This window comes from Condylura cristata, unplaced genomic scaffold (assembly GCF_000260355.1).
Source record: "Condylura cristata isolate star-nosed mole 26May11 unplaced genomic scaffold, ConCri1.0 scaffold00010, whole genome shotgun sequence".
NCBI classification, from domain to species: Eukaryota; Metazoa; Chordata; class Mammalia; order Eulipotyphla; family Talpidae; genus Condylura; species Condylura cristata.
The window spans coordinates 5846785-5855762 of NW_004567111.1; the positions used below are offsets into that span (position 1 = coordinate 5846785).

Below are 8978 nucleotides of genomic sequence, written 5' to 3' on the forward strand. Positions count from 1 at the left end.
GCGCGGCTGGCGCGGGGAGGGCGCCCGGCGGGTTAGCAAGAGCGCGCGCGCCAGGCAGGGCCACTTGGCCACCGCGGCCAGACTCTCCGGGTGTCGGGGAGTGGGGAGCCGGGGTCGCGGGCTCCGGGAAGTTGAGGAGCGGGAGGTCTGGGCCCTGAGGAGCAGAACCCTGAGGACCCCAGGCTCAGGCTTTTAGTAACCAGAGCTGCCCACCTGTTGGGAATCCGCGGTCCTCTGTTCCCACCCGCACCCCACACGGCGGCGGCGTGGACCGAGCTGGACTGCGGGTGTCGGGCGGCAGAGCCCGCACCCCCTCCATCAGAACCGGTGGGCGCTCAGGGGCCACCTTTGTCCTTGCTGTCGCTGGCCAGGTGACCAGAGCTCCAGATGAGTCCAGCCCTGTGTGGCCTTGCGTACCTCCCTGTCCCGAGCTTCAGGAGCCGGCACAGGAGAGCAGAGCGCTGGAGACCCACAGCGCAGTGGCGGGCGGGCAGGGAGCCGTGCGCTCCCCATCGGTAAGGGCAGCTGTTCGGGATTCCACTCTGCCATAGCAAGGGCAGCAGCGCATCAGAGGGTGGCCGGGAGGACTCATCCTGTCAGTTGTTCAGCAGACTTCAGCTGGGCAGGCGGCCCCCTGCGGGCTGCCCAAGCATCCTTGGTTTGTGGCTCCTGGAGCTTTTGGGGAGGATGTACCTGGGTTTTCAGAGCCCAAATGGCTGAGGCGCGTCAGCCCCTAGTTACTGCTGTCTCACCTGTGCTGGGCTTTAGCGCCTCGTGCATGAGCACCCAGGGAGTCTGACGCCGGGCGGGAGTGAATGGACTCCCGGGCTGCGCTCTGGCTGCAGTGCGTTTTTGTTTGTTCTGAGGTTGGCATCACATGTGAGTAGCAATGAAAATATTGATGGTTTACTCCAGTTCTACATGTTCCGTATCTAGGTATATAGACTTCTTCCTGGTGAAAGAAAATAATTAGGAAACGTTTTCAAATAAAAGGTAGCGAGGACCTGCCCCTCTGAAGACGGACCTTTGGAATGCTCACCCCGCTGACTTCAGCGAGTAAAGTAGCACTCCACACTCAGCTCTTTCACGCCCTGGGATGGAAGGGCAGAGTTTAGGGCGAGGAAAGTGAGGGGTGTGATGAGTCTGGACTGGGCTACTCAGCCTTTCATTAGATTAAGTGACAGGGACCCACAAAACAACTGGATATAAAGTCTCGCTGGGCATGCAGTGTGCAGCTAAATCCTGGCCGGGACCTGGAGGTCCTCGAGTGGCAAGTTCTTTGCTTTAAAAAGAGGTTGGCAAACCTTTCTGGTAAGGGGCCAGACAGTAAATCTTTTCAACTCTGGAGACTATACAGTCAGTCTCTGTGGCAACTATTCAACTCCGACCTTGTCTTTTGAAATATGTCAACAAGTGGGTGGAACTATGTCCCAGTAAAATTTTATTCCTGGGCAGGGAAATGAGGAGTTCATCTCATCGTCTTGTGTCACAAAGGAGTCTTTACAAATTGTTTTGTCAATCATTTAAAGTGGAAAGCCTCCTCTTTGTGGCAAATTCGCACAGAAATGGGCAGTGGGCTAGGTCTGGCCCAAGAGCCATGGAGGGTTGACCTTGCTTTAAAGCGTAGGTGGTCTTCCCAGAGCCAGGGAGGAGGGAAAGTGGCTTCCCGAGGGCCTTATGTGGAGTGGGAGGTGGCAGGCAGTGGATCTCTCGAGAGGTGAGGAGACCCTCAGTGACCAGAGAACCTCTTCTGAAGTCCTAGTAGCTGTTGCTGAAGCTTTGTAATACGTATTTATTTATTTATTTTTAAAGATTTATTTATTTATGCCTACAGAACTGGGGTACGGGCCAGAGGTGTGGTGGGCGAGAGACAGAGCGGGGAGCAGAACAGGCAGATGGACAAAGTACACTGCTGAGGGGAGCAGCGGGCGGGTCAGGAGAGGTCTGCTGCGTCATGTGGGTTACCTCCCTGGCCGGGGATCAAACTCGTGCCGCAGTGGATTCGGAGAGCTAGGTAATGGGGTGCTTTAACCTGCTGCACCACCAGGGAGAGCCCTTATTTATTTTTTTAAAGATTTCTTGGTAATATTTAGACTCACTCATCTCTACCATCTCTGCCTTACCCAGAACTTAGCAAGAGTTTAGGCTACCTGTGCTGCTCTTAACAAACCACTTCCGTATTTTAATTCTAAAAAGCCATAGGCCCTGCTCCGTTACTCGTCACATCTTTAGTCTGAAAATTAAGTATGGGGAGCATGCAAGTGTGTAGAAGCCAACTCCCGCCTCCCCTGCCAAGGCTCTGGGCTGATATGAGAATCCATTCACTTCTTCACTGGCTGCTTTCTTCTACCCTGTCTCCCCAAACCGCTGGTAGGTGATTCTAATAGTTTTTCCAAGTTGGGATCTGGCCTGAACATGAAAGATGGCCCCAGCTTGCCCTCAACCTGGCCCTTTGAAGGCCTTTTACTTTCTTTCCTCTTTCTAGAGAAGAAGCTGAAATTCCATTGTATTCTTGCTCCAGGCGTGGGTGTCAAGCAAAGGTCCCGCCACACTCAGGTGCCTGGAGCCTCAGACAGCAAAACAGAACTGAAGTTTGAGAAACGGTTTTCAAGCCTTTCTGACCACCGCTGGGCCTCGGCCTGGTGGCTCTGCTTCCAGAAGATGGGCAGGCCCGCACGGTTTCCGGGACTCGCTGTCCCAGGACAGCTCTTTGACAGCACTGGTCAACACGACAGGCTCTCTCTTGCTTCACAGTCACCCGTGGCCAGCGGTTCCCTCTGCTCCCAAGCGTGACCTCAGAAACAAGGTCTAGCGCCTTCCAGGTCCAAGCTCTGGGCAAACCCATGGCCAGAACTTGAAAATCACTTTGCACGTCTTTCTTAAAGCCTCAGTATGAACGCCAAGGTCTGGCTGAGATGTGCCTCCAGCACTTTCTAAGCAGACATTTACTTACTACAATGGGGATAAAATAGGCCTGTGTGGAAGAAGCAGCTCACATGGGGGTAGGACCCTGAGCCCAGAACATCCGTGAAGGCAGCAGCTAGGGTGTCCCTTCAGGGAGGGAGCATCTGCCCTCTTCAGGCGAAGCTTCCGCCTCTTCGGTCAGCCGCTGCACTGTGCCAAGTGAGGTTATATTGCAAACTTCTAACACCGTTCATCTTTGCAGTGTCTGCTTCTCCCTCAGTGCGGTCCCATAGCCCCCCAACCCCCCATCACCACCACCACAGCACCGGGTTTATTGGGCTTTTTGAACAATGATTTCCTGCCGGGTTTATTGGGCTTTTTGAACAATGATTTCCTGCTGCCTTTGAGTCTCAGCACCAGCGAGCAGGTTGGAGACTGTGCAGTTGGCCAGAGAAGTTCCCGGGAGCGCCAGAGTGGGAGGGGCCACATTCTGCCCTCCAAGGTGGGGGGGGGGGCGCTAGGAGCAGGGTGCCTGGTCACTGTGCCACACCTCACCGGTGGCAGCAGCCACTGGACACAATCGCATGTTGACTCTGTGGCTGGTAGGGGAGAAAGTGGGTAGGTGTCCCAGGTGAGTTGATAAGGAAATAAAAACAAGGGTGGAATCTGAGGAACAGTCCCGCGTTCTCCACTGAGGTGAAAGAATGAGATCAGTGTTATCAGGACATGAATGAGCACCATTGACTCACGCGCTGGGGTTGCAACATCGAGAAGCAGAGATTCGCTGTTCTGTGGCTGCAGAGGCCGCACACGCCGGAGCTGAGGAGCCAGGCAGGGGGCGCCTGGCTGGGCCTGAGCGTGTCTGAGCCTGGCGTGTCTCCGCCTCGCCATTGTGGGCAGTCGGGATTGGGACCAGTGCAGCTACAGACAGCTCTCCCAGGGAAGGAGGAAGGCCCAGTTCCTCTAAGAATGGAAAGCAGTCAGGGCTGGCCCCGGGGCTACTCAGAGAAGGCTGCTAGCCCTCCAGATAAGGCTTGGAGATACACGCTGTGCCCCAAGGGAAACTTGGCTCAAGGATCTGACGTAAGACTGGCCATTTCACAAAAGACCCCTCAGAGTGTTCCCCAGCTGAGCCTCTACCTGCTGGAGCCCCCAAGAGATACTTTTAAGATGTTCTTGGAGGAACAGAGCTTTGCCCATGGAGTCAAAGCACAAGCCCCTTGTAGCCTCTGTGTGTCCAGCAGCCCTCACAAGCCTCAGACCCATCGCCCTGGTCTCCGCCTCCATCAGCCGGCGGCCATCTTGTCCGTTTCTGCTCATCTTCCTCCCTGTGTCTGTCTCGCCCTGGCCACTTTCTCAGCCTCTTCTCAGTAAGAGCACTAGTCTTGTTGGGCCGAGGAACAACCTGCTCCATCCGCCCTGGATCTTAATGCATTGCATCTATACAGCTCTATTTCCAAATGAGGTCCTCACCTGCGATTCTGGGAAAGATGTGAACGTGGGGTGGAGGCAGTATTCAACCCAGTACAGGTGGGAGTAGAAAATGTTCTCTCGAAATAGGCACACCCGTCATCCCAAACGCTAGTAAAAGGTACTGGTAGTGTCTATAGATGGCACTGTGGTAGCCGCCTCCTCCACTCAGGCGCTTCACGGGAGACCAGCTTCTTCCCTACCGAAGAGTTTTCTGGTCATAGTTTTCTGGTCATAGTTCTTGTGATCCCTGCATGAACGGACTGGGGGTGGGGGGTGGGAGGAGAATCATAGGTAATGTCTGAGACACAGGTGATTTACCTCAAAATAATGCCCAAAATTATGCCTGCACTCTGTTGTTATTCTACTAAGGATCTCCAGAGAGTTTCCAGAACTCCAGAGTGAACTTGAATTGTTTAATGTTTCTTTCCATCTTTATAGTAACTTTCTATGCTGTGGGTTCATTCTAAAATGACAAGACTGAAAATAAATAAGACACCTAACATTTCTACAGAGCATCGTCAGGTAATATCTAACAAAATTTAAAATACATGTAATGCTTTCCCAGCATTCGCCTTCTAGAAAATTCTTAGAGGCTCATGAGAGGAATGAGGTACATAAATATCAAGGGGGGAAATTCACATCTGTACCTCATGAAGCCTGACCTGTCACAGAGCATTTGTGCTAACTAGAATTTAACCTCTGAAAGTGAAAAAGAAGTGTCTGAAATTTAGACTCTCTAAGGTAAATACCTCCAAAATAAACTCCTCAAAAGACCAGGAGTTTGGTTTTTTTGAATTTAATGACAATTGTGTGCCATTGGCATTTTTTTCTCCGATGACAAGCGGTGCAGCATTTTCATGCTGACACGAATAGATTCAGTCATGTGTTTGTTTAGCGGATGCACTTTGCTGTGGGGGACTAGGAGTGGTGTCTGGAGGCTGACCCCACTCCACTGGATGGTCTCTTCTGTGTGAGGAGAGGTCTGTCTTCTCTCTAAGTCACAAACATACTTGTTAGCTCACTCTCAGAGTTTAAAGTAAGCCTCCCTCCATGTCCAGATTGGGCGTTCTAACAAAAGAATGTGCAGTTGAAGATAAGTGGCCTGAAGAACACCCAATCAAACCCTCTTCCCCCAAGTGAGGGTTTCCTGCCCACACCAGAGGCAAAAATGATGCCTATCTCTGGATCTTTCTATTCTGAATAACAACTTATTACCAGTAGCCTGCAGCCCTCTCTCCTGGCTGACTTTTACCTACCATTGGAGAATAAACAATCTCTGAGGGTGTCCAGTCTCTGAGGGGGCCATTGCCCTGGGCCCTGAGGAGACCTTATCTCTGAAGGAGACTGGGAGTGGTACCCATCTGTAGTTATGGAGATAGAATGCTAGAAGTCACAAGTGACAAGTTAAAACCTCAGAGGCTGCCACTCCTGACCCTTAGTTCTGTGCCTTTAGACTGTCATGTAGGGAATACCTGTCACGCTCAGTAGATTGTGCACAGCAAATGCTCTGTCACCATTAGGGGCTGAATTGTACCGCCCGCCCATCCTCAAATTCACGCACTGAAACCCCAACCCAGGTACCTGAGTAAGCTCTTATTTGGATGTAGGTGCACATAGTTGTTTCAGAGTAGGCAGGCTCCTGATGGAGTGTGACTGGGGTCCCCAGAAGGAGAGGAAATTAGGGTATACACACACACACACACACACACACAGGGGTAATGCCACATGGAGACAGAAATCAGGAGATACTTCTCCAAATCAGAGACTATCAAAGATGGCCTGTCACCAGCAGGGCAGGCCTGAGACTTAACTGCCTCCAACCCCTTAGAAGACACCAGACTTCCACCCTCCAAACTGAGAGCAGGTAAAAAACTTCCCCTGTTTGAAGGTACTCAGTGTACAGTGCGTTGTTATGGCAACACCTGCAAACTAAGGCACTGGGCCCCTCAGTCTGATCAAAGGCCCCCAAGCTGAGGCGTGGCTGGAGGCACTCACGGGGCGGGACAAGGGCCAGTCCGACTGGTGGGTGGCCAGGGAGACCACAAGGCAGTTTATTACAGACAGTGGAGGGAGACTGGCCAGAGGTGCCACCTCCGGGGGCCCCCGCCCCCCAGTTCCACGGCTGACAACAGCAACTCAACTTGTGACACATGTCGCCTGGTGCTGAGGGGTCGCTGGCCGTGCTCCCCTGCAGAGCTGCTGGCCACGGTCATGTAACAAACCTGCCCTATTCCACAGCCTGGTGTCCCTGTATGTTCCCTGTGTTTTCCCTTTCCACCGGTTATTTTATTCAGGGTGGACAAAAGAAGACAGAAACCGAACTCCTGCCCGTGAGCCACCTCCACCAGCTTTCAGTTCTGATCTCCCGTCCAGGAGTTTTGTGAAAACTCCATCTTTCCAGGCTGTTTTAGGAGTTTTTCATCTTCACTACTTATTTTACCTTGGTCATCTTGGAAGCGCTGAAATTTCTTTATTTCATTGTCTTCTCCTGCAATGTCACATTTTTCTCGGCTTCTCTTTCAGCCCAGGATCTTACCGTTATCATTTCTCCTGCTCTTTCTTTACCTCTTGCTTCTGTATCTCCTGCTTCGTTGCACCTCCCGGACACCCAGCAAACAAGTCCGTCTGCATCAATACCGAGGTATTTGCCATTGCCCCTTCAGGGCAAGCGTGGGAACCAGACCAGCGGAGGTCACGGAGCGTGAGGGCTCCTCCCGCTTCTCTGTGCCAGGCTGGGGGAGTGGTCCATCACCCAGTGTGGGTCCATGAGCGCCTTCATCCATTTCATTGGCTCTGGCTCCTGACAGTCCACCAAGGTTTGCTCCTGTCCATCAGATTTAAAAGGGCTCAAGTCCGTGTCTTCATCCTCTTCTCTTTCTCCCACTTTGTCCTCTGTCTTCTTTCCCTGAGCCTTGGATCCTCGGGCACAAGTTCGGGGAACTTCACCCACAGAGTGCAGCGTGTTCCAGTGATACTCTGAGCTGCTGTCTTTTCCCAATACCGAGGCCCAAGTGAAGAACCTGCCTCCCGGTTTTCAGTCTCCCTGGGGTTAGGGTGGAGCTGTCTTGTTCTCAGAGGCCTGCGGTCCCTTGGCTCCACAGTGGTACAGGAAGATGGGGGGGGCGGAGGCATGAGCGAAGGGACCTCCTGGACCCCAGAAGTAGGCCAGCTCCTGTGTCCCATTTTGAAGGGAAAGTCGATTTTCTCTTAGAGAAGACCGTAGGGAAAGCTCTTTTCACTTCCTGGTCAGTTTTGGGGGTGGGGAGTCAGGGCACCCCCAGCAACACAGACACAGGCTCCCTCCTGGAGCCTTAGGAAGTTTCACCTGCTGCAGACCCTGCGGGTCCTTTTGCAGTGCTCACACTTGAATGCCTCAAAAAACCTTTGCTTTAAGCCAGGAGCATGTGATATCTGAGGCTCAGTCATCCCACAGCTGCGGAGGTCTGGGGGGGGGTGCAGTAGAGGGGAGGAGAGCTGACAGCCCGACGGCGCCAAGCGGAGAAGGAGCTGCTCAGAGCAGGAGTCAGACGAGGCCAGAGAGGTAGGAGAGGTCAGCAGAGGTTGTGAGGGGCCACGGGTGGCGAAGGGTGGCCGAGGGGCTGGGAGGCGCCCTGCGACTTACGTCTTGACACGCTACATCTTTGGGGGCCCAGGCGCGTGTCCAGAAGGAGCGCAGCGGGGAAGCAGCTGTGTGCGGGGTGTCCTGGAACGGAGCTGAGCAAATGAGCACTGAGGGCCCGAAGTGGCGGATCTTGCCACTCGCCGGCGGGGCCCACGTGGTGTCTCTGCCGGTCGGGCTGGGGAGGCAAGGGGCGGCCAGACAGTGGCCCACAGCCTCCCTGGGCGGCCTTGACCCCACCACAGCCGGCCACCCTCAGGGGACCTGAATCAGCAGGTCGGGGATGGCCTGAGGCGCTGCGTTTCTGGGGTGGCCCAGATGCTGCCCTGGCCTGGGGGTCACACTTTGAAGACCCCTGCCCTGCAGGATGACAAGTGACCCTCCAGTCCCTTAACTCCCTGCTGTCACACTCCTCAGGGCCACCCCTTTGGAAAGCAGCTAGGATGAGAGTCAGGCAGGGCTCGCCAGGCGGCTTGTCTTGGAAAGGACTGGCTTGGCGCCTGCCCGCGCCTAATCCCCGTGGCCTGATTTCCCAGGTGACATCATAAGGCCCTTCTGCTGTGGGTCAGTGTGGGCCACTGGAGAGGGTGGCCTCCTTCTCACCCCTGCCAGCCCCCTCATTCCCTCCCCCCCCATGAATTCCTGCTGGTATGTTGACTTGAAGGCCGTCCTTCCCCAATGCCCATGGCACCAGCTGTCTTCGTGGGGTGCAATAAATAGCAAACCTCATCCTTTTAGTGTACTTTGCTGTCTTTCTTTCTTTCTTTCTTTTTAAAGATTTATCTATGCAAATAAGAATTGTGGTACAGGCCAGAGGTGTGGGATGGTGAGTGTCCATAGGGCTGTGTTCCTTTTTAAAAAAAAAAAAAGATTTATTTATTGATGCATACAGAACTGGGGTACAGCTAGAGATGCAGGGGCAGTGAGAGGCTTCACCAGAGACAGAGTGGGGAGCAGAACAGGCAGATGGACAAAGTACACT

The 8978-nt window shown here is 53.6% G+C and overlaps 1 protein-coding gene across 1 annotated transcript in view; it reads left to right on the forward strand.

The window, feature by feature from the left end:
- Positions 1-8978, forward strand: part of SLC15A1 (solute carrier family 15 (oligopeptide transporter), member 1) — a 38044-nt gene that overhangs the window by 447 nt on the left and 28619 nt on the right. The gene's annotated exons all lie outside the window — the stretch shown is intronic.